The sequence below is a fragment of the Misgurnus anguillicaudatus genome, chromosome 19 (genome assembly GCF_027580225.2).
Source record: "Misgurnus anguillicaudatus chromosome 19, ASM2758022v2, whole genome shotgun sequence".
Classification (NCBI taxonomy): domain Eukaryota; kingdom Metazoa; phylum Chordata; class Actinopteri; order Cypriniformes; family Cobitidae; genus Misgurnus; species Misgurnus anguillicaudatus.
This window is the reverse complement of record NC_073355.2, coordinates 12,804,953-12,832,197: the sequence shown is the minus strand read 5'-3', so window position 1 is coordinate 12,832,197 and position 27,245 is coordinate 12,804,953. Positions and strand designations below refer to the sequence as shown.

General features: G+C 41.1%; 1 protein-coding gene across 3 annotated transcripts in view; it reads right to left on the bottom strand.

Annotated features, from left to right (window-relative positions):
* The window catches only part of adgre5a (adhesion G protein-coupled receptor E5a), a 201,719-nt gene that overhangs the window by 173,741 nt on the left and 733 nt on the right, over positions 1–27,245 (bottom strand). The gene's annotated exons all lie outside the window — the stretch shown is intronic.

Below are 27,245 nucleotides of genomic sequence, written 5' to 3'. Positions count from 1 at the left end.
CGCCGGGAGGGAGGCGGCCAGACTGTTAGCGGACCTGCGTCAGGAGGAGAGGTCCGTTTCCGATTATTCCATCGAGTTCCGCACCCTGGCGGCGGAGTGTAAGTGGAACGAAGAGGCGCAGTGGGATCATTTCCTGCATGGGTTGGCTGACCGCATCCAACAGGAGATTCGAGCCGTGGAACTTCCCTCTTCACTCAATGGTCTAATTGATCTCACTATCCGGATTGACAACCGGCTAGACCAAGCCGCCAGACGGAGGGGGAGAACCACTCGCACAACCAGTCCCGAGGTTCAGCATCGGCGGCCAGAGGTTGCGGTCAGCCCACCTGGAGATCTGGAACCCATCCCGGGAGGAGAGGATCAGGCGGAGATCCCTTGGACTGTGTTTATACTGTGGCAGCCCAGAACATCACATCCAGCGCTGCCCAGTAAAAGATCAAGCCCGATAGTAAATCTGAGGCTACTATCGGGTGGGATCTCTGCCAGGAAGACCTCATCTACATCGACACTCCTTCCGGTGAGACTACGGTGATCCACCAACACACTGGATCAGCACGCTTTGGTGGATTCTGGGGCCGAGGGTAGTTTCATGGACTTCAACTACGCACGTAAAATCAAGATTCCTCTCACTTCCCTCAAACACCCCATTGCACCTTTTGCACTTGATGGACACAAGCTTCCAGTCATCACCCAGACCACCATTCCTGTTTCACTCATCACATCTGGTAATCATACGGAGAAGATTTCATTCCTCATCACAGACTCACCTCAGACTCCCATTGTTCTCGGTCACACTTGGCTCCATAAACACAACCCCAGGATCGATTGGCGTCTCGGATCTGTGGTTAGCTGGAGCGAGGAGTGTCATTTGTCTTGTCTTTTGTCTGCTGGTGTTAATGTTTCTGAGTCTGTGTTTCAGGGGGAAGCAGTGGATTTGACTAACGTGATTCTCTTCCTCCTCATCGTCCCTATGACTGTGCGATAGAGTTATTGCCAGGTACCTCTCCGCCTAAGGGCAAGTTATATTCCTTGTCTATTCCAGAGACGGCGGCCATGGAGAAATATATATCCAGTTCTCTAGCAACGGGGTTCATTCGCCCTTCCTCTTCTCCAGCGGGGGCGGGGTTCTTTTTTGTGGGAAAGAAGGACGGATCCTTGCGACCTTGTATTGACTACCGAGGGTTGAACAACATAACGGTAAAGAATACTTATCCTTTGCCGCTTATGTCTTCAGCTTTTGAGAGGTTGCAGGGAGCGGCCGTTTTCACTAAATTGGACTTACGTAACGCTTATCATTTGGTCCGCATTAGGGAGGGGGACGAATGGAAGACTGCTTTTAACACCCCTCGTGGCCATTTTGAGTACTGCGTGATGCCTTTCGGGCTATCTAACTCGCCGGCAGTCTTCCAAGCACTCGTTAATGACGTGTTGCGAGACATGGTCGATCAGTTCATATATGTTTACCTGGATGACATATTGATTTTTTCTTCCTCTCTCCAGGAACACGTGCAACACGTACGACGAGTGCTTCTGCGGTTGCTAGAGAATGGATTGTTTGTCAAGGCGGAGAAATGCGTTTTTCATGCACAGTCTGTTTCTTTTCTAGGACACATCATTTCGACTGAGGGTGTTCGCATGGATCCTGAGAAGGTTAAGGCTGTGGTAGATTGGCCATCCCCAGAGTCTCGCAAGGCCCTGCAGAGATTTCTGGGGTTCGCCAATTTTTATCTGCGTTTCATTCGCAATTTCAGCCAACTAGCCGCACCTCTGACCGCTTTGACCTCCCCTAGTTTGACGTTCAGGTGGTCAGACGCAGCTGAGGCTGCGTTTGCCAAACTGAAAAGCTGCTTTGTTTCAGCTCCTATTCTTGTCACCCCTGATCGCTCACGTCAATTCATAGTGGAGGTCGACGCGTCAGAGGTGGGGGTAGGAGCAGTGTTATCCCAGCGCGCATCCTCAGACGGAAGGGTTCATCCTTGCGCGTATTATTCTCACCGTTTATCTCCTGCGGAAGTTAACTATGACATTGGCAATCGGGAGTTGTTGGCCGTCAAATTGGCACTGGAAGAGTGGCGTCACTGGCTTGAAGGGTCGGGTGTACCTTTCATTGTATGGACGGACCATAAGAATCTCGAATACATTAGAACTACTAAAAGACTTAACTCCAGGCAGGCTCGGTGGGCATTGTTTTTCGGTCGTTTCGATTTTACACTTTCTTACCGGCCGGGTTCCAAAAACATCAAACCCGATGCTTTATCCCGTCTTTTTGAGCGTTCCGATCGTACTGCTACTCCCGAGCCCATTTTACCGGAGACCATCATTATCTCCGCGCTCAGATGGGAGGTCGAATCGAAGGTGTTGACTGCCTTAGAAGGGGTAACGCCCCCGGCTCGTTGCCCACCGAACCGTTTATTTGTGCCGGAGGGGTTACGGTCAGACGTTCTCCAGTGGGGTCATTGTTCCAGTGTTGCTTGTCACCCAGGGGTTAGTAGAACTAGATTTCTAGTCAAGCAACGATTTTGGTGGCCTGGTATGGCTCGTGATGTCCACGACTTCGTCTTGGCTTGCTCGGTTTGTGCTGTTGGTAAGACTTCCAATCGACCTCCAGATGGGTTACTCTTACCGCTGTCTGTCCCTTCGAGACCCTGGTCCCACATCTCGCTAGATTTTATTACCGCCCTCCCACCCTCCAAGGGTAATACGGTGATTTTAACCGTAGTGGACCGGTTCTCGAAGGCGGCTCATTTCATCCCCTTGCCCAAATTGCCATCAGCCAAGGAAACAGCGGTAACTGTCATTGACCACGTCTTCCGTATACATGGCCTTCCGACAGACGTGGTTTCTGACAGGGGTCCCCAATTTGTGTCCAAATTTTGGCGAGAATTTTGTAAATTGTTAGGGGCGACTGTTAGTCTTTCATCCGGGTTCCATCCCCAGAGCAATGGTCAAACCGAGCGAGCCAATCAGGATGTCGAAAGGGCATTGCGGTGTTTGGCCTCCAACAATCCTTCATCCTGGTGTCAACAACTCTCCATTGTGGAGTACGCACACAATTCTCTGCCAGTGTCATCTACGGGCATGTCTCCATTTAAGTGTAGTTTAGGGTACCAACCACCTAATTTTGTTAGTACTGAATCCGAGGTGTCGGTCCCCTCCGCAAACGCACTAGTCCAGAGGTGTCACCGCACCTGGACCAGAGCTCGTAGAGCTCTGCTCCAGGCAAGGTCGCGCACCAAGGCTAAGGCCGATCGCCACCGGTCGAAGCCTCCCCGTTACGTCGTCGGTCAAAGAGTGTGGCTTTCAACCCAGAACATTCCGATGCGTTCCGTTTCGAATAAGCTTGCGCCCAAATTTATTGGCCCGTTTTCTGTTACCAAAATCATTAATCCGGTAACAGTGCGTCTTAGCCTTCCTCCTGCGTACAGGAGGGTTCACCCCGTCTTTCATGTGTCCAAAATTAAACCGGTGATTTTTTCCCGTCTTAATCCGCCTGCCCCGGTTCCCCCCCGCCTCGTATCGTTAATGGGGAGACCACGTATTCGGTTAATCGTATTCTGGACTCTAGACGGAGGGGACGCGGTTTTCAGTACTTGGTGGATTGGGAAGGTTACGGTCCGGAGGAGAGAAGGTGGGTTCCTGCTCGGGACATACTGGATCACCGCCTTATTGATGATTACAATCTTCAGGTAAAGCAGGCTGGGAACGCCAAGGGGCGTTCCTAGGGGAGGGGGTACTGTCACGGTAGGAAATCCTCTGTTTCCTCCGTGTCATGTGTGTGTTTGTTTGTTCACTCACCTCTGCCATGTACTCGTTTTATTAAGTGTTGTCACCTGTGTTGATTGCCTCGCTCCAGCTGATCCTCATTACCCATCAGCTACATATACTCACTCAGTTCTCTTCCTGTTGTCAGATCCTCATTTCATGTTGCTGCTACCACTTGGATTATCGTCTCTCGTCGTCGTGTTGGATTTGTGTTCGTGTTGTCGTCTCCGTGTGAGTGTTTGGTTTGTTCCTGGTTGTATCCACTGGCCATCATCACACTCTTCACCGACTTCACGATTCAACACTCTTCAAGCCACCGTAGACCTTCGATCACCATTGCCAACATCCTGGACTCAGTCATTCATTCTGTTGTTTCATTGTATTTACCATCATTCTTAATAAATCTGTGTTGATCGTCTGCGCTTGCCTCCTCCACATTATTGTATCATTACAGCAATACTGTATCTATAAACTTTTTAAGGTATTAAGCTAACCTTGCTTGTTATTTGTTGCATTTAGTCTTTTTTAGTATCCAAATATCAGTGAAAAGAAAAATAATAAATTTTTAAAATTTTAATTTGTATATGTGATGGAGATTGGTTATGCTCATAGCTTCTTTGAAGGCATCTTGAGATAAACATGTATATTTTTATTGAAGCATGTACAAATGACCCGAACCCGAAGTGATATGATCTATTTTGCAGAATACAGAAGTTTGTTGCGCAAAATCCTCATTGCACCATCTTTTTGGCATCTCTCCCTTTCTATACTTGATTCGCACCTTCAGTATCTCTGTTATTTCTCTGTCCCCCACTGTTCTCATCACTCCTGACTCAACATTACACTCCAGTCCCTTATTGGGTGTTCTCAATATGCTTCCTCGTCTCCTCGCTCCTACATCCTCACGTCTTTCCTCACTTGCATCCTATGGGGGTGGAACTAAAATGCAAGGAAAGGAAACGAGGATGCACAAATAAGAATTGAGAAGCATTCCATGTTTGCCAAACTGCCTGCCCGCATGTCTTATTATCTATCTTGACTGTTTGTTTGCTTTTGTTGAATTCCTTAATGAATGAGTCGATTGTGCACCAGCAATTGAATCCCAACTCCATTCCTGACTGTTACATGGTCGACCTTTGCTGGGTTTGAACCCAGATCTCCGGTATAACTCCCAGACAGTGGAACCCAAACAGATGAGTCAAGAGTTTTCCAAAAATAAAAATAATCTTTACTTGAGAAATCACAGAACAAAGTACAAACAAACTAGGATAGCATAAAATTACAAAATAGACACAACACAATGGTCCAAAAGGTACAATAAGGTACAAACTATTAGCTGGAGATCTGTTGCCTGGGGCACAATGGCTCAAGACTTAACACAATGGCAAGGAACAAGCACTCTTATAAAGGGCAAGACACAGGTGAAGGAAATCAAGGCTAATAATGAGAGAACAATCACACACACGGTCTTAGAATACAGTTTTAGAAGGTTGCAGCCCTTGAATTGGGACACATCTACAATATTGCCATCAGCAGGTGTGGTGAGCACTGAGCTTGGGGTTAAAGTGCCTTCTGGAGATTTGGAGGGAGTTCCACAGCATTTATTAATAAAGCTGTTATTAATAAAGAAAACATACGCAAATGTAACTGTTCTAACATTTATCATATATGGCATATATAAGCTTTACTTTAACATTTGTCAAATGTCAATCATCGTAAAAATTAAAACGATGCAAATATTTATTATTTATTTGTTTATTTACATCTGCTATGTTTGGCCTGTCAAAAACACTTATCTGACCGACATCAGATATATTCAACTTTTATCAGTTGTTTTCTGCTGCCCTCTTGTGATGATTTTAAAGACATACAAGTATAGTACAGTGATCATGAAGGGCCAGCTGTCTCCTGCTGTACTGTAGTGTCATATTCTGGGGGAAAAAACATTAATGGCCATTCAAAACATATTTTCTAACAAAATCATCTTTACATGCTATAAATATATACACAGGATCTGCCCATTCTGTTTTGCATATTTATTACTTATTGAAGACAAAAATAAATGTTTTTGGTATAGATGGATTTTATGGATTTAACATCTATAAGCTCTACTTAGCTGGACCAACAGATTATCAGTAAAATTATATTTGACAATAAAAACTTTTTTAGCTGTTGAAACAGTTTGTTGATGATTGGTATACAGTGTATTGACATAGCCTTCAATTGAATCAACAGTGTGCCATGTAGCCTATATAATGTGTACATACGCAGGCCATCAACAACATTAAAACCAATTACAGGTGAAGTGAATAACATTGATGATATCTTTAAAATGGCACTTGTCAAAGAGTGGAATATATTAAGAAGCAAGTGTATATATTTTAGTGACTTTGAAAACGGCCAAATACTGATAACTAAAAGAGTCGGTCAGGCATACTTAACCCTGGAGAACCCAAGAACCCTTTTATTAGCAGCAATTAACATTGGCCAAATTTGACCCGTGGGTTCTCCAGGGTTAAAGAAACTGTTTTTTATGTCCTGGTATCAAATACCATAGGACACATAGGTGTTTTTACATATCATTCTTTTTAAAAGAACCAAACCCAGTTCACTTAAAGTGAACCAGAAAAGAAACTAGCAGAATGTGACTTCAGTCCTAAATGTACTCAATGTACTCAAAACAGGACCCAGTTCTTTTTTGGTCCTCTTCAGATCTGAAGTGATCTCAGACCCTTTCTTGTTCACATCACAACTTCATAAGAACTCAGACCGCAGCTTTCTGTGCAGCAGCTGATTTTGATAAATGACAAAACCACACACGAAGTGGACTGGGACCTCATTGCTTTCACATTTCAAAAAGAAATCGAACCACAAAAGAACCCAAAAGCAAACCATACTTATACCACCTCTGGATGGAGGTCTCAAATGATAGAGGTCTTCTGGAGTCTACGCCTCAGACTTTGTTAACTGTGGAGGTAAATAATCTCAGACTAAATCTACTGATTCAGCAAAAAAAAGTCACGTCTGTTGCAGTGGCGGATGCAGAACGTGACATATGGGTGGGCATGGATTAAGTCCGGGTGGGCCTGAATCTATGGGTGTCACTTTTGAATAAGAAACTATAACAAGTCTATAAAACTCGTCAAGACTTAAGAACACTAATTTAAACAGCATACACACAGACCCGAACTGCACGTCACATTTTTGACATTATTCATATTTTAAATTGTAATGCAATGTGACAACGTGACATAGCTCCGCACCTGGTCTGTTGCACATTTGTACATTCAGATAAATGTTTTTGTAGTTTTTGGTTCTTTGCTTAAAGGGGAAAATACATCATTAAGAGTATTTTTTAAATCACAACTATCTGAAATTATTTTAATTTTCACCATAAAAATGAATGGATAACTGAGGTAAGCATACACCTGTACCTGGCTGGTATGCCAAAGATGTTGAATATAACAAGATTGTGCACTGCTATAGGGCAACGATGCAACTCTCAATATGGACAGATTTTAATTGCACATGTCACAGGTGACGGTTTGTGAGGGCGGAACCAAAAGTGTGGAAGACGGGTTCCGCCCGACGATGGTTCCGCCCGGACGTTTTACTCTGAACACCGGAATTTCCGGGGTTTCCCCGAATACGAAATCAAGCCTGATTTCGCCCAGGTGAGGGTAATTTACACAGCGGTTGTTGATAGGCTGATGAGGAGAAGAGGCAGAGGATATAAAGACCTTTGAAGACATCAAACGGGGTGCTTGTTGTGTACTTTGTGTGCGCTGTGTTGCTGCTCTGCAGACGGATTATGCTGGGCTGATCGCTCCTTTGGGGAAGAAGAGGAAAGTCAGCTGGGCGAAGGAATACTGGGTGATTTCACTCGTGAGTGAGCGGATACAGAGCCATTGAGTTTGCAGTTATAGGAAAACTATTGACAACGAAGAGTGAGTAACAGCCGTAGTATTTTTCTGTGCAATACTTAGAAGAGGAGTTGCTTGGTGTGTGTCTTTCTTGTGTTTGAGGTCCCTGGCCCCACCGGAGAGGGAAGTGTGGGCGAGCCGCGGGTTGACCGGAAACACGGACGAGACATTTGGTAAGACGCGCCGTCTATTAATAGATCAGTGGCCCTGCGGGAAAAGGAAGCGTGGGTGAGCCAGAGGAGTGACAAGCAACACACCGGGGCTGTGAATAACGTAAACCTTACTCTCAACGGTGGCTAAACCATCGTCCAACTATCCTCTCGAGGGACTCGAAGCCAGGTGGCTAGGTCGATTTGAGAATCACGTAAAGTGTGTATAAGAGTGCTGTGGGTGAGTTTCACTTATTAATGGTGTTTACGCTATGCTTGCCGTGGGTATGCTGTGCTTGTAGCGACCAAACTGCCCAGCCTCGGACGAGTCGTGAGATGATAACATCTGTTGTGGCTTGAGTCCTACGGAGAGAGAGAGAAACTAAGCCCTTGGGCCCCGGGTGTGCCAGCGAGAACTTCACTCCTCTATAGAGCGGACAGTGGTGAAACCCAGTGGTGGATAGGAGTGAGTATTGTGTAAAGTGCACTGTGCGGATTGAGGGTCATAGCTGTGTGTATTGACATATCCAACAGAAGCTCGTGGTGTGCGGAGCCTCGACGGAAGTTCGCCCCAACTCGTGACCCCGGTCGTGGAAACAGGAGGGGGAGTTCGGGAAGCGTTCGGCTCCGTGCCACTGGACCCATCAGTCCCTACGACGCCCGAAAAGCTTGAGTGGACGGGTGAAGGAATACGGTGCACCAACGCTGTAGCGAAAGTCCACTGTCTGTGAGTGTAAAGCCCCGTTTAGTGAGTAACCTCCAAGTGTCTTCTGTCTCTCATATGGTTATACAGGAAATGTTCGGATGAAGACCAAACCGTGTGAATGATGTAACTTACCCCGTGTAGTGATATTGACCTGTGCTTATAGCAACCACTTACCTGTGTCCCAGCGTATGCTCTGTGTGAACGAAGATCCCCAGTGCTGTGAGTAACTTACCCTGTGTAGTGATATTGACCTGTGCTTATAGCAATCACTTACCTGTGTTCCAGCGAATGCTCTGTGTGAACGAAGATCCCCAGTGCTGTGAGTAACTTATCCTGTGTAGTGATATTGACCTGTGCTTAAAGCAATCACTTACCTGTGTTCCAGCGAATGCTCTGTGTGAACGAAGATCCCCAGTGCTGTGAGTAACTTATCCTGTGTAGTGATATTGACCTGTGCTTAAAGCAATCACTCACCTGTGTTCCAGCGAATGCTCTGTTGTGAACAAAGATCCCCAGTGCTGTGAGTATCTTGCCTCTGTGTGGTGACCTCTATCTGTGTTTGCAGCAACCACTTACCTGTGTCCCAGCGAATGCTCGGTTGTGAACGAAGATCCCCAGTGCTGGAACGCTCTGTGAGAACCAAGACCCCCAGTGCTGTGAGTAACTTACCTTTGTGTGGTGACACCTACCTGTGTTCGCAGCAACTCCTACCTGTATTCCAGGGCACGCTCGGTGGGAACGAAGACCCCCAGTGCTGTGAGTAACTTACCTTGGTGTGGTGACATCTACCTGTGGGTGTAGTAATCACCTACCTGGTGCCAGCGAGTGCTCTGTGGTGTACGAAGCCCCCAGTGTTGTGAGTTGTCTCCCTGAATGTCTCACTAACGATTCTCTACTCCCAGTATCTGAAGAGCAACGTACCTAAGGCACAGGAGAGAGAGAGAATACGGGGTATTAGAGAAGCAGTGACCCGCATCGAAGTACCGTTTGATAACCCTTTGTTTGATTCTGCCTCCAGGAAGAAGCGGAGCGCGCCACGGATTCTAGGAACAGAGCCCCAAAGGAGCCCCTGTCCCCAGTCCTTGTCACAAGTGGCCCTGGAGGCGAGAAGAAGCCACATTAGTTTTAATTTGCCTTTTCCCCTTTCCCCTTTTTAAATATTTAAATAAAGCTTATTTTAAACGTAGTTTACTCGTCTGTCTGGTCATTGGGGTGGTCTTGGGAAACTCCTCGAGGTGGAAGAGTTGAGAGGGGCGTGACCTTTAGTATATTCGGGTCCTCCCCCGGCCGTGACACACATCTGCAGTTCATAAATGTATTCAGGAATTGAATTTGTTTCATAACATGTCAATCTCAGAAATGGCCCCAAGCCAGTTTGAGTTTGATACCCCTGATGTAGATTATAGTTAGTTCCTGGAAGCTGAGCTGAAATACATTGAGTTAGAGACAAAGAGCTGAGACTTTTCTCAATTAATAGTCAATATATTAATACAAGTTATTAATCAATTAAATTATTGGATTTAATTTAATCAACCAGCAGAATCACAGTGCCAAAACACTCCAGCCATACATTTTATGCATAAATATACACTATGTACTGGCATTGTGTTTAATAGCCTCTCTTATAATACAATAATTGATGAATTTGCGTTAAGATAATAAAATAATCATTAAAAGGCCGTTTGTGGTTTGTTATGTGTTGCTAACATTATCCTCAGCCTGTCCTAACCTGACCTGTTTTCTACTAACATCCCCTAAATGTACTAATTTAATGAGAAAAAATACACCACAAAAAAGTAATTTGATTCACATGTAGTGCAATACAATCTTACATTTTAAACATCTGAAGTCTTAAAATTTTCATTAAGTTCATCACATTCAGTTTTTCTGTGCAGCTCTATGAAGCTGACAGTAACTTCTGTGAACCCTTGAACAACTTTGGGTGAAAAGCTCAGCTCTTCAATGTCAGCTCTCACACAGCCGTCCAAATACAGTGGAGCTGTCACGGTTGTGGGGTGGTACAGACAAGGGAGAAAGAGGAAGGTAGTTTTAACTGCAATCACTTAAATAATAACACAATAAACAGAAGAAAGACTGAGAATCCACATCAACACAAAAGTAAATACTCCACTCTGGTTAACGCACAGTATATCACAAGTAGATCGGATGAGGTTCTTATTCTTCTTCTTTTATTTAATGGCGGACAGCAAACAACGTTTAGGTGCATGCCGGACAAGGATTTCAATTCAATTCAATTCAATTTTATTTATATAGTGTTTTCACAATACTTAATTGTTTCAAAGCAGCTTTAGATTAATAGAAGCAGTAAAAGCACAGAAAAACGACAGATAGCACAACATAATACACAATAGCATAAGCAGTCAAATTTGCTGTGGCTATGACTCGACATTATGAGCGAGCGTATTACTAAGGTAACGTCTAGAAGAAGAAGCTAAGTTAAGCCCAAGCAGGCTACCTCCCCGGGGTAAAAAAAAACCCTAGGAGGAAAAAAAAACAAAAACCCCGGGTTGTTTAGCCGAGGAAATAAATAAACAATTCCTAGGAGGGAAAAACCCTTGGGAGATATATATGTATATGGAGATTAAGCGGAGATTAAGCTGGTACTGACGGTGATCGTTGGTCAGGCATCAGCTGGGCAGTTGAAGGACGACCAGTAGATCAGAGGTGTGCCGACTTTCACATCTACCGGAACTGGGTCTGTTTGTCCCATTGTCCTCGGGGTTGAGGACGAGACAGGGAGAGAAAAACTAAATCATATTAGCGTAGCGGTCGTTCACATGTAATGCAAGTGTCACACAGTGATGTGGTTTAATCAGCTTAGTTTCAGACAGACTAACTATTGCGGCATAATTATATTATCCACAGTTGAGGATTTTGCAAATTGGGGGCCCACTGCGACGGTATATATGGTAACTAAGGGTCACCTTCCGATCTTTAAAAGAAAATGAAACCTGTCGACCTGTTTAACTAAGGCCTGTTACCCCACTGTCATCGTTAATGCAGGTTCAGTGGCAAACGGGTCTATATTGCATACTATTAACAAGATCACGAGAAAACGCCAACATCGCAAACCCGACCATACGTGCCAACCCGTTTGACTAAGGCTGGAGGCCCCACTGTCATTGTTAATGCAGGTTCAGTGGCAAACGGGTCTGTATGGCATACTATTCACAAGACACATGAAAGCTCCAAAATCGCAACCCGACCATACCTGTCAACCCGTTTGACTAAGGCTGGAGGCCCCACTGTCGTCGTTAATGCAGGTTCAGTGGCAAACGGGTCTGTATGGCATACTATTCACAAGACACATGAAAGCTCCAAAATCGCAACCCGACCATACCTAATGTTGTGGTTTTCCTTTTCCTCAAATTAAACAATCTTCAGTCTTAGGTTCTGATTTCAAGAGATAGACTTTTATTTTCCGGACAAAATAAGAAGCCGAGCCTGCCTGATGAATCTCCCCAGAACCCGAGTGAAGTTCTGGGGACATTCTCCAAATCAGTCTGAAGCTCTCAGCCAGGCTTGGTAAATATATATGGTCTTTGTCCCTCCCCTCCATATGCTTTAACAATATGATATATATGGTCTTTGTCCCTCCCCTCCATATGCTTTAACAATATGTTTCTGTTCAGGCAAGACCCACATGACATTCCTCAGACCAGTGTCTTGTTCCCATGACCTATTTGCCCTTTGGCTGAAACCCTTTGTGCCTGTTCAGATGGCTCTTTAAACTACCATGAAACCTGATCACACACAGCTGTTCTTAAATCCACACAGAGATGACCCACACAACATAACACATGACCTGCATAACTTCATAGTAAACAAATTGTGTGTGATTATAATGGTAAACTCATATTCATCATATTAATGTAGATTGGGATTAAAACAAAACTTCTTCATAATCCCCGCTCTGAGGCTTAATTTAGCCTCACTTTTCCTGTTTATTTTAATCCGGAGTGCTGTTTCATAATTCAGTGTCTTCTTATTACTGTCTTGTGGCTAAAGAAAGCCACTATACCTTACCAATTACTAAATTATGCCACTGCACTTCGAACTATGGACAATAAGACAAACATCTTTCCATTCTCATTTTGACTTGAATGTAAAAGTAAAAGTACTTAAGCCCTAAACAGTTTGTGCGCAATTGGTTCTACGCTTACATTTATCGTTTTAGCTATGTAGAGTATATGATAAAGCATCGTAAATGTAAAGTCAACGTTAATGAATCCAAGTAAAAAATAATAAAACAAAAGTAAAGTATGCATAATAAACACAAATTAAATGTTATAGATTCAATGTTCAAATTCAAAACAAGTAAATATAAATAATTGATACTGAATTGAAGCATAAAAACTCAAAAATTAAGTATAATAAACAAGTATAAATGTAAGTTAATTCAAATAAACAAAGTAAAGAGCAATAACCAATAATAAAACTAGGTAAAGAAAGATTTCAACACAAATGAAAGTAAATTACTCCAAATAAAACAATTAAATGTAAATAACCAATAATAAACTAATTAAAGATTGCATATTACACGCATAAATGTAATTAATTCAAATAAAACTAGTAAATGGAAATAACCCATAATATAACTAAGTAAATCATCCATAATAATTCTTGATCACAATTTAAATAATTTTTTTTTTCCATCCTTATCAGAGTTGCTTGAATTCTCGTTTACTATTTGTAAATTCATTACTGTTTTGTAACGTAATTCCTGATAACATTCTTGTTGATTTCAAGTAAATTTTTCCATCATATTTTAACTTTCATTTGGTTCTCTAACCAGACACTAATGCCTCATTTACCCACTAACCTCTAATTAAAATTGATTCAGTATATGTTATCATGTATTTCTAATGGCTGCATCTAGTTGTTATCCTAAGATATAAATTAATGCCTTATTTGTAAACTTAATAATCTACTTTTTGATTGTAGTACTGTACATAATTTATTTGTTCTGTATTCTTATTCTGACAAAACTTTATTAAATTCCTTATTTAGCTTAATCCCATGCCTTAATCTAATTTGGTATCCATTTGATTGATCAACAGAATCTACATATAATTGATGATTAATTGTTGTGTTCATCCTTTTATAAGGATTCTAAATACCCTTCTTTTGTAGTGATTTCTTGTCTCCATCATATTTAAGTATTCTTCCTCCCCCTCCTAATGATAATGAGGTCAAGCATTTTCTTTTTCTACCAATCCAAAATAATTCTCCAATCGATATTATTTGATCTTCCAATACCTTCATTGTATATGTTGCTCTGATTTGATTATATTATTCTTCTAATAGCATTTCTCTTCTCACTTTTACACCTTAAGTTATACTTTTTGATGTCTTCATAATAGATCTAGAGGTTTCTTAGTTGATTCATTCAAAATTCTTGTTATAAAACATTTCCTATTTAATTTCCTTAAGTCTATAATTCCATAAGGCTTATATTTTCTTGATTGTAATCTTACTGTACCATTCAGAATTTTTACTGTACCATTCGGAAATATCTATCCTTCCTTTTTTATTTTTAGTGTTTTGTTATTTACTTCCATTGACACAAATTTCCAAATTGTGGCCTACCAGATGTATTTTTAAATTCAGAATTTCCCAAAAGACCTAAATATTATCCAGATAAATTGACCTTAAACTTTTTCTCGTAATCCATAAGAATTCTTGTTGAATGTATCACCCCAAAGTATGTGGACTTGAAAATGTTATTGCATTATTGAAATCTGGTTTTGCAAATATATTTCCTTAACTGTAAATATTCCCCATTTGTATCATTGTTATCTTTGGGATGTTTCCCATAAAATGTCCACCTTAAGTTCTCTGTTCAATGTCTTTATGTTTTCAGTCTTTCTTTCAGAGTCTGTTCCTTTGAAATTATTGCAGATATTTCACTGGGCCTCGTTTAAGGCAAAAGTCCATCGCCATGAAATTTAATTGACTGTAGCAATGCAAGTCTTCTGTAGTAATCGGCTTCGTTTTTTTTTCAATTCAATTTCTTTTGACAATTTCTCTTTTTCACTTTTTCCTCTCGGTGCTCAAAACTTTGCTCTCCATCCGTCGGTATACTCGAATTGCTTTAACTTTGATTTGGTTTTGATGTTTCTTCTTTCATATCATTGGCATTCTTTCTCCTTCTCTCCTTCCTACGAGCTGTGCTATACAGTGGCTGCTCCTTCCACTTGGACATTCTGGAGCTGGTCTCATCTTGTCTCCCCCAGTTAGGCGCCCTGTGGCCGTGTTTGGCCTCCTCGACCTCTCGAACCTCAGATAAGCTAGATCATCTCGCACAAGGAGTCATGTTTCTCATCTCCTCCTCCACTCCTTTCAGCTTTTTCTGTACACAAATAACTCAATACATAGACAATTAGTTTGTTCATATAACACTTAATTCCAGATGTTTTTACAATACGCATAGGTCTATCGGCGAATATTTCATGCAGTGTTAAAGGTGTACGGTTGTTAGTTTACATGCTCACTAATACAAAGTAAAACATCAATTCTGTTACGATTAGTATTTTCACACATTTTGTTAAGTATGGCTTTGATGATTATTCCTTTTCTATACCATTTTATCTACCATCCTTTGTGATTATAGATGATAGTCAAATTTTTCTTCTCTCTTACCCGTCACATCAGTTTTTCCCTTTTTATCTCAACTCAAAATCTTTATTCTTCTCATGAATCAAATAATTCATTTTCATTCCACTTATTCGCCCCATGTACATCTATGATAATAATATTTATGACTGAGATTTTTCACTTCTATACAATCTAAAAAGATCTCCTGACACTCTGAGGTCCTTTTTAGCTTCCACATCTGTTTGCCTATGCTGTCAAAATCACCTGTTCTCCTGTGTGCCTATAACTCAATGACAACCAATCATTTTATCAACTTTTTAGCATTAATCAACCAAATTAACTTTCCGCATGTTGGAATAGTAGTTCATCCATTCTAAACCTGTATAATATTTTCCCTTATAATTAAATACGTAAATGCAAGTATCTACTTCTGCAAATAATAAGTCACAGTAAAAATGTTTATCAAATGGAGAAACACTTGTAAGCAAAGTATGTAATTTTTTTTTTGGATCATCAATCTTTTCTTGTCATTAATTGCTCTTAAATCGTGACTAGATACAATTTAGATTTATTTCCTTAAATTGTATGTTTGTTACAATAATTAGTTATTTCTTTTTTCTATTCTCACAGCTTTTTCTTGTTTACCTTTTATAGTATCCTATGGTGTTTTTTCAATTTATTTCTTTTATCTATTTTATTTTCCTTTCTGCCATAGCTGTTCGATGCCATATATATTTGCTTTTTAGCTTAGTACCATCATTGGAGTTCTAACTTCCTCTGTAGATACCAAATTCAACCCCCCCCCCAAATTTCATTATGCATTTCTTCCTGTCAGATTAATAGGAGTCTGATTTGATTTCAGAAAAGGTAGTCACACCTAACAACATAAGTTCTTGATCAGCCTTTAAATTTGTCTAGCTGATTTTCACCTAAAGATTGTATGTGTCCCTACAGTTATAAAGTCCTTTGCTAAACATTGAACGGCTGTACTCTTTCCCCTCTTTCACTCAAAGGCTCGTATGAAAATGAAAAAGTTCAGTGTCCAGTGAAGTGTTGTCCAGTTTCTCATGCCTCCAAGAACATTATTGTCTCTGTGGGTCTTTCTGGACTCCACTCAGTCTTTTTTCTGAACATGTTTCAGAACATTGTGCAGTGCCCCCATCACTGCTTGAACTCAGTTTTAGTCCCATTCCTGTAGGATGTGTTCTCAGTCCAGTTTATGAGTTACTACTCTCTTTGCAACTCCAACACTTTGATGTCACACAGTTTTTGCCATTGTCTTTTCATCGCCAGCTTTTGTTCACTTTCTTGAATGTCAAAGGATCAGAATGATCAGCCCACAAGGTTTTAGCTTGACCCATGCAAAATATTGCCTTTTGATTTAAAATAAAATTTATTTTGTGACCACCTTCCATCATCAGATGAAGACTCCTCTTCATTTTGTAATAATTTATCTTTGTATAATTTATCTGTGTCATTCACCTTTTAATAATTTTCCTGTCCTTTTTATTTTTCTCTTTATTTCCACCTTTAATAACTTGGTCTCTACTTTTTTCTCTAATTTGTTGTTTTTTCTTTTCAAAGCTTTACTTCTGTCTTCCTGCTAGATTTTAATCTCACAATTCCCTCGAGCTATGGCTTTCCCCCTCCCTTTCTCTCTCTCTCTCTCTCGCTCTCTCTCTCTCTCTCTCTCTCTCTCTCTCTCTCTCTCTCTTTCTCCCTTTGAGCATTTCTTTGTCTGTTAATTATCTCCTCTTATCTTTCATTAGTTTATATTTTTATTTAGTTGTACTTCTCCTCACACAATGCCACATCAAATGTTTCCTCATTTGAACATCCAATTATTCTATTTTCTAATTCTCCACACAACAGTTGTTTAATCCTTATTTTTCCATTAATGTGACTGCCATAATCTTTCCTTTGCAATATAACACACCTTATATTTTATAGTTATTTCTCATTTAACCACTTCACAAACTTATTGTTTTTATTTATCCAATTTATATATTCTCCAAATAATTACTTAGATTTCCCATGTGTCTTTAAAATAAAATTTCCTTTATAATATTTTGTAGTGTTTCGTCAAATAGAATCAAATACCTTCACCAACATCTGTCCTTTTTTGGACTAGCAATTTTTTCCTATTGAGCACATTTTTTTTTATTTTAATCAATCATTTAAACGAATTATTTAATTTCTAGAATTAGCTGTATAACTAAAAAGTATTTTTGACTACAATACCTCAGAACCACAATGTCTTCAACTCTAATCTTTAATACCCAGCATTTATAACTGCCTCTTATCCATAATCATATTCTTAGTCTTATTCACATACTTTCAAACTTTATCCCCTTTTTTATAGTTTTGAACAATCTTCACTCCTGTAACACAACACCTCTCTGTGGGCTCTTTGGAGCCACAGGAGAAAGACACACCCACTGCTCACTCAGCCCCCACTCTTTCCATCTCATACATTCACACACACACACAGACTCTGTATATCACAGACACATTGCATTCTCACACAAATAAAATAAAACAACTCTATCTAGACTACCTGGCCAAATTCATCTTTCCACTACACCTCAGTCGACCTGGAAAAGATTCACTTACACAATTTACCAATCCGACATGACAAATAAAACAAAAACAATATCTCTTATCAGCCCGGGCCTTCCAAAACAACAAGACAAATAACACATAGACCGTACCTGACCTGCAGGACTTAATAACTCTTCTCTACAAACCCCAACGTGTCTGCCCCGACACGGTAACACTCAGGTTCGCGAAACTTCTTAGGCATTTTCTCAACTTAACATTAAATCTTTATCCAAGCCACTCAACGACAAAAATAAAACAATGAAACTCATTCACACAACAAACCATCATCTGTCCTAGCCCACATTCCTTTTGAAAATGAAACCCTTTATTCTTATAATTTAATCTCGTAATCTTTAATTTCCCCTTTTTATTCTTAAATTTGGAAGAGCATTTGTGATTTGACCAGCACTTGTGATTTGACCACCCCGAGCCATCTCAGGTGAACAATACAATCTTTTAACAAGCAAAACTGCTCATCTCTGTAGGTGGCCACCTGATTGCATTGTCCATTGAGAAAGCCAGCTGTGGTCTCGGGTTCTGTGCTCCTTTTGATGTCCCATCTGGTGTCAATTATTTTTACCAAACCTTACATTTCAAATGTATGTTTGATAACAGATAAACCAAATTGTTAACCCAACCCTTTTTCAGTAGTAACCCATTAGCATTTATTTATTTATTTATTTTTTAGGGCTCATTCTTCCACACTCTAACACAGTAGCCATCCCCCATACACACAAAGGACAGCACTTATACCCCCCTTAACAGCCCACAGAGACTGCCTAAGGGACACTTTCTCCCTGTCTGCCAGATTCACGTTCACATTTCTCTCACTATCAAACAAACTCTGCAGCTGCATACATACACACTCAAACACAAATTATTAAATAAATACACAATCGTCAGTGCACCTCCCCGACGTGACGACTTTTGCGTGTCCTTTTTTGTTTACATTAACCAATTAAACAATCATTACTGCACCTCCATCAACGTAATGATTTAAAATTTTAACTTCAAATTAAACCAAATTAAACCTCTACGTTATACACTTCCTCGACAAACGTAGCATATGCAACCTTGCATACAAACTCTTACGCGTTCCCTTAACTTAAATCTGTTTCAATTCACCATGATCATCAAAGCCAAAGTAACTAACACAGATTCATGCATGCATGCCTTAATTAGATTGTACCCTTGAAATCAAAACCCAGTTCACATCTATGGTTCTTAAATTTAGAAGAGCTTAAATTTCTCACCACGTTGAGCAAAGTCTGCCAAACAACACAAATCTAATTTAATAAGCAAAAAGTGCTTACCTTATGGCCATACGTTGTTTGTGTTGCTCGTCAGGTTCGCCCAGGTGGTGTGACTGTCCAGCTCTTTTCTATCCCGGGTTTCGGCACCAAATGTTGTGGTTTTCCTTTTCCTCAAATTAAACAATCTTCAGTCTTAGGTTCTGATTTCAAGAGATAGACTTTTATTTTCCGGACAAAATAAGAAGCCGAGCCTGCCTGATGAATCTCCCCAGAACCCGAGTGAAGTTCTGGGGACATTCTCCAAATCAGTCTGAAGCTCTCAGCCAGGCTTGGTAAATATATATGGTCTTTGTCCCTCCCCTCCATATGCTTTAACAATATGATATATATGGTCTTTGTCCCTCCCCTCCATATGCTTTAACAATATGTTTCTGTTCAGGCAAGACCCACATGACATTCCTCAGACCAGTGTCTTGTTCCCATGACCTATTTGCCCTTTGGCTGAAACCCTTTGTGCCTGTTCAGATGGCTCTTTAAACTACCATGAAACCTGATCACACACAGCTGTTCTTAAATCCACACAGAGATGACCCACACAACATAACACATGACCTGCATAACTTCATAGTAAACAAATTGTGTGTGATTATAATGGTAAACTCATATTCATCATATTAATGTAGATTGGGATTAAAATAAAACTTCTTCACTGTCAACCCGTTTGACTAAGGCTGGAGGCCCCACTGTCGTCGTTAATGCAGGTTCAGTGGCAAACGGGTCTGTATGGCATACTATTCACAAGACACACGAAAACGCCAAAATCCCAACCCGACCATACGTGCCAACCCGTTTGACTAAGGCCGGGAGCCCCACTGTCGTTGTTAATGCAGGCAAGGATCTGAAGACAGGCAAGGAATTTACACCCAACACAGGTAATTAACTCAAAGAAGACACAGGTGGAGACAATGGGACTAACAAGAACTGAAATAGAATAATTAACAAGATAATGACTAAATGAACATGAGGACAGAGGCGGTCTTACCATAGAGGCATAGGTAGGCGGCCAACCTAACCTAATAAATAGCCTACATAAATAAATAAAACCCTTATCATCATGAACACTTCAAAAGCATTGTAAATTGTATTAATATTCTTAAGAAATACGTTGAAAACTTTGAAATAGTAGTTAAAATGTCCAGTTCATTTTGCGACTATTTTTTATTAAATGTCTCACTGACTGGACTGTGAAATTTAAATACAATTATATTAATATAATGCGCAGGCGATTACGTCTCTTCCTGTTGTTGCCGCTCCCCCGCCTTTCTATCACAGCTCAGGTGCATATCACCTCTCTAAATCTGTCTCTTTTGTCCACTTTCGACCGCTTCTGCCCTGATTGTTTTGAGGGGTGGTCTATGGAGACTGCGGGCGAGAGCCTCTGCTTTCATTTTCGGGAGAAATGAGGGGCTTAAAATGACATGAACTAATATTAAGTCCGGTGCTTGTGTTGTAATTAACGATGTTGCACAGTGTTTTTTTATGTGTATGTAAAAGCTTTCATTGATATTTCAGCGCAGTTGATGAAATAATCTCCCTACAACCTCCACACGCTCGCAAAATGACACTAATTAAAAAGGCAGAGATCAGCTGCTTTAGTTTTATCAATGAAAGCCTAAAAATAGCGCTGTACACTGCATATTCACGCTGGAAGTCAGAAAAAACTTAATACATTGTGCTCAGTACCTCAGATTACAAGTCCTGGCCAAATGATATCTTCAGAGTGCATGGAGACATTTTGTAGTGATTACAGCACAAGAATGTGATTTCTTTACTGAAGTCTGTGTTAAAGTAGCCTAAAGCTTTTACAACATAGTAATAAAAAGTTGATTGTAAGTTTAATGGTTTACAGTAAGGCAAATATATGTTACAAATAATATGGTAAAGTAAAAAAAAATAATGTATATACTGTAAAGAATACAATTATTTGTATTTGTAATTAATTTGTTAATGCATTAAACATGTTTGGACTTTGGTTTTAATGAATTATTAATGCATTAAACATGTTTGGACTTCGTTTTAGTGTTTATTTTTTGTTTTTACACCACCCAGTGACTGGTGCCACCAAATTGAGGCCTAGCGCCACCAACTTGGTGGCGCCAGTGCAACCTCTCTCAAATGTTAGTCTGGAGCCCTGCTGATGTTATGTTGGGGATGTTTTCGTCCACTATGGGTTGCTGTTGAGTCTTAATTTGGCCACAACTTTCAGCAAATGGAATGATTTTTGGTGAAAAATCTTATGTTGACACATATTTTGGAAAAATGCTTTGAACAACTGAAACAACTGCTCTGGGGTGTTGGATAATGCCCGTGTAGCGATTCAGCGGGGGTAAATGAAATGTTTTTTAAAACACTATTGAATCTCCTACTGAAATACACCATGGTAATCCCTGATATAATTAACTGTAGCCTAATTAAAATTGATAAGGTTTTACCTGATTTAGCAGAATTAATAATAACAATTAATGCATTCGTCCAGTAAATATATATTCATAATTGTACATAAAGAAGTTAATTCCATGGCCTTTAGAAAATAACTTACTGCTATACAGTACTACCTCAAAAGCATGTAACAAGATCAAAGCAGATTAAGTGACTTTAATTTCATGAGCATTGAACACAGGAACAATTCACTTGTAAACGCAAAACAATAAACATAAAACATAGAGAGAGAGAGAGAAAGCATGGAAAATTAAGAGAGAGTAAAAGAAGGGCAATCACTATAGGCTTAACTTCTGCACAAACCATCAGAAACTTTATGAATCGCTTTAATTAATAAGGGGTAATCAAATTATGCACAGCAAATGAATAAATGATACTTGTGTTGGCTTTTGTGAGGTGTGTGTGTGTGTCCAGATGTGTGTGCTCGTAATAGTATGAGGAAGAGATTTCCAATGGGTTCATGGTCACGTGATGGAGTCCTTAAAGTTGTTCCGTTGACCGGATTAATTTGTGGAGATGGTCGAAGTCTGTGTCACCAGGTGACGATTTGCGGGGGCGGGGTTCCGCCCGGACGACTAACCCCGAACACCGGAATTTCCGGGGCTTCCCCGAACGCAAAATCAGGCCAGATAACGTACAGGTGAAGGCGATTAATACAGCGATTGCTGATAGGCCAACAAGGAGGGAAGGCAGAGTACAAAAAGACCTTTGAAGACATCAGACGGTGTGCTTTGTGTGTGCTTTGTTGCTGCTGTGCAGACCTGTTGTATTGGCCTATACTGATCCCTTAGGGAAGAAAACGGAAGCGGTGGTGTGCTAACAGAAGCTGAGAGGTTGGAGGTGACTGGGCGAAGAGAATATTGGGGCGATTCCACGTGTGAGTGGGCTGAACACAAGGTCATTGTATGCATCGGTGCATGGACGTATTGACAGCGGAGTGTGAGTAACCGTCAACGTGTAATTACGAAATATTCAGAAGAAGAGTTACTTGGTGTGTATTGTGAGAGTGTTGAAGGTTACCGGCCCCACTGTGGAGAGAAGCGTGGGCGAGCTGTACAGGTGACTAGGAGCACACAGGGGTTTTCTGATTATATTTACGTGCCAACATTGTCTCTCTGTGGCGAAAACAACGCCCAACCAGCCTCACGAGGGGTCTGAGTCCAGCCGGCCAAGTCCTTAATTCACGTGAAGTGTGTGCAGAGTGCTGTGGGTGAGTTGTGACTTTCATTGTGTGTTTACACTAAAGCTTGCTGTGTATGCTGTGCTTATAGTGACCGAAGCCGCCCTGGTCCAGTGCAGATCGTGAGTAGTCAACAGCACGTTGAGGCCTGAACCAAACCGGGGGGAGGCAACTAAAACTTTGATCCCCTGTGTGCTGGCGGGAGCCCGCACAAATCCAGCAAGCAGGCAGTGGTGAGGCTCAGCTGTATATCAGAGGGAGTAGCGATTAAAGTGCACCGTACGGACCAAGGGTCATTGTTGTGGATAGATCTGCCTAAACGAACCATCTGTGTGCGCGGAGCCTCGTCGAGAGTTCGCCCCAGCTCAAGACCCCTGTCACCAAAAAGGAGGGGGAGCTTGGGAAGCGTTCGGCTCCGCGTCGCCTGGCCCATCAATCCCCACGACACCTAAGAAGCCTAAGCGGACGGGTGAAGGTATATGGTGTACAGCTGTCGCTGTGAAAGCCCACTGCCTGGAGGAGCGTTGGGTGAGCCCAAGCCTTGTGAGTAACTTACCTTTGTGGTGTGTAACCTACCTTTGCTTACAGTGACACCTCGAAGAGGAACGAGCAGTCTCAATAGTGCGAATCACTTACCTTTACTCCAGTGAATACCCCGAAGTGAACGAAAAGCCCAAGTCTTGTGAGTAACTTACCTTTGTGGTGTGTAACCTACCTTTGCTTACAGTGATACCTCGAAGAGGAACAAACAGTCACAACAGTGGGTGCCACTTACCTTTGCTCCAGTGAATGCCCCGAAGTGAACGAAAAGCCCAAGTCTTGTGATTAACTTACCTTTGTGGCGTGTAACCTACCTTTGCTTACAGCGACACCTCGAAGAGGAACGAACAGTCTCAACAGCGTGAACCACTTATCTTTGCTCCAGTGAACGCCCTGAAGTGAACGAAGGGCCCAAGTCTTGTGAGTAACTTACCCCTGTGGTGTGTAACCTACCTGTGTTTACAGTAACACTCGGAAGAGCCGACGACAGGTTCCAGTCTTGGAGAACACTTACCTCTGGTCACTAACTCCCCTCTGTGGAACGTGGAAGACCCCCCAAGTGCCCAGTGCAGTCCCAGCAGAGAGGACCTAAGAGAGGGAGAGAGAAAGAGGCGAGGGTGTTAGGCAAGTAGCGACCAAGTTCTGGGCCAAGCCATTAATTGTGTTTTCCCTTTTCTGCCTCCAGGAAGAAGCGGAGGGCACCACAGATTGCAGAAAGACCCTGGAAAGGAGTCCCGGCCCCCGCTCCACAGTTGAGAGAGCCCTGGAGGCGAGAAGCAGTAGCTTGTTTTAAACTGTCCCTCCCCTTCCCCCCTTGCTTTTAATTATTTAATAAAGTTGTATTTTTAATTATAGTATACTTGTCTGTCTGGTCATTGGGGTGGTCTTGGGAACCTCCTCGAGGTGGAAACTAGGAAGGGGTGTGACCCTTTAGTTATCTCGGGTCCGCTCCGACCTGTGACATTTGTCCAAGTGAGAGTGCCCGAAAAACTTTCCCAAGAGAGGGAGGCAGGTCTCACCGAGACCTCGGCTGTGAACTGCGTCTGCGGGTCTAACTGTTAAGCAGTGTACTGTGAGCCACAAATGAGTTGAATGCAGGCCTCATAACCAAAGATAAGTCCAACCCATTACACTTGAAATGACCAACGTGAGAAGCTGTCGTTCGAGCAGGAAGACAAGTCTTTGTTCTTGACAGACTTAATCTGCATAGTTTGCTTAATGCAGAGATTTGGTTCAATAATAATTTGCATACTTTAATACTTATTATTATTCCCTTTAAGCTAAATCTGCATATTTCTGTTGGAGGTTTAATAGTGTTTTAAAATAACACTTCCTTTTTAACCCGCTGAATCACTACACACGCCTAGTGTCGCAACTTCCCTAAAGGGACTGTGCACATGCATATGAAACCACTACAGCACAAAAAATGTAATCCTGGGGTGGACATGGCATCAGGACACTCAGCGGGTGATAACACACCAGGTTGCTGTTGTGCCTTTAGTCCTACCACCTACAATGACATCACTGGTAGTGTTTAAGAAAGGGAAGGTCTTGGTAAGCGCTGTAACATCTGTTCCCAGATAGAGGTATGAAACCTGAGACTCATGCTGCATGGAGAGAGGAATGCAAATTGGCAATTTTGATTGGCGTTTTATAAAAAGATCAGAGGTGATTAAGATCAGGGAACTGTCATAACCAAGGCATTTACTGTAACACCATCTCTTGTTCTTATCTTCATTTTCATGAGTGTTGCCGTATATAACATTTAAATTTAATCAGGAATTACCCTCATAGCACTTCCTACCCTAACAAAAAAAACAAGACTAAATCGTGTCATCATCTTTACTAATTACACAGTAAACAGCCACACAAATGTCTTCAGCACATCATGCAAGTGTGATAATGTGAGTGAATGTCATAAACGCTTCACAGTACTAACAACTAGGGTTGCCACCCATGTCTGATAAAAAACCTGGACATATATGACCCGGCCAATTGGTTTGCTCACAAGCCCCCCCCCCCCCCCCCCCCCAATAGCATAATATTTCTATAGGCCTATGCAATTATTGGCAAAACTTTACAATTCTCTTTTTTTTTCAATTCTTATTTGTTAACATTAGTTAATGTATTAACTAACATGAACTAACCGTGAGCAGTACATTTGTTACTGTATTTGTTAATCTTTGATAACGTTAGTAAATAAAAATACTGTTCATGGTTTATTCATGTTAGTTCAAAGTGCATTAACTAATGTTAACAAGATTTAAATAAATGTATTATTAACATTAACAAAGATAAAAAAATTGCTTTATGCTATAAGTGCAGTTTATTATTAGTTCATGTGTTAACTAATGAACCTTATTGTAAAGTGTTACCCAATAGACCCCTTCAAGGTTTGTAAACATTGAATGACTATCGGGTGCGCGCGCAGCATGGGGTCAAACTGTTCATACAATCGAGGCTTTATACTTTAATCTAACAGGGCTGAAAAATGATGACTTACCTGAAATGAAGTGAGCACTATAAACACAAGCCTCTTTGATATTTGCGTTGTCCCAGTCTGCACGTTAATTGCTTGCAGCCGCAGTTGTGTTTTTGTTTTTGAGATTCTGCATGGATCGCGAAAACTTAGCGGAAGACCTGGTGCGATTTTCACAGCCCACGACGTAAGTAGGCATTTTTTACGATACCGAATAATACGCAACTCAATCTGCTGTAATGACTTTTCTGACCCTGGCATGCGCAGTGGGAACCGCCTGTGACGTGAACCGTGAAGGGGTCTATTATTTGTTCATTATGTTAAAATATGTAAATCAGGTTTACAATTTATTAAAGCTGCTTATACTATTTATGTAAACTGTTTTTATTTATATTCCATTGCAACTTTAAACAGGTCTAAATAGCAACTAGCAAATGAAATTAAACTTGTTGAACTCACCTCAACATGTATTTTACAATCATTTAACCCGCCATGGGAAAAGCTGAAGTCACTGTTACAAACTCTACACCATGCAAGATTTTAACTCTTTTAAGAAAGGGATACACTTTCGTGTAGTCTGGTGTAAAATGTGTCTTATATTTTCGCTTTTGGGGCACTCTCCCTCTGCCATGGCGCTCCTGTTTCTAGATACACTGATTAGTTTGGTTCGGGAGAAGAGATAAAAACCCGCCCACACTGACAATTGATTGGTTGATGTCCTGAACGGGCCAATCAGGATGCTCTCTGTCTTACATGCGCTAAATGAGGCAAACACACACACAGACGCAAGATCTCCCTCTCTGCCGTGCGCGCGCTAAATTTCATATTCACATAGCGTTTCGAAAACCGGGACATTCAGTGTCCCGGGAGAGTTGATAAATTTCCCGGGACAGGTTATTAAAAAGAAGGACAATCCCGGTAAAACCGGGACAGGTGGCAACCCTACTAACAACTAAAAACATTTTCACAATATAATGACTCCACATCTTGTTGAATAAGCAAAACTAGTAACTAATATAGTTAGCAATGGTGCTTGGATGAACAATAAATATTGGTACAACATCAAGGTTTTGTCAGGTCTTTAATGTGGTATTACTTAGATGTATATTAATGATTTCATGATTTTAGAAAGAACAAACTGAAACATTTAACCAAACTTAATAACAAAGAAACTCTGTAGGACTTACAAAATACTTAATAAAATCTATTAGAAAACGAATAGCACACCCTTACAGACTGCATGATCTGGGATATAATTCACAACACTTTGCTGTTTCTGAATGGTCATGCGACATTTCAGGGAATGTTATTCCCACACAATAAGCACTAAAACTGATAACACAGCGCTGATCTTGGTACTGTGAGTCATCTTGATCGCTGCAGCTTTGCTGTTTGTGCAGAATCTTTTTTCTTCACAGATGGACTTGTCACTGTTACATTTACCTTCAACTAAATCAAAACAACATTTTAGAAGTGTATCGTAATTTCTATACTTTGTGCAAATGTTAACTGAATTGTAAATGTGTGTGCTCTCA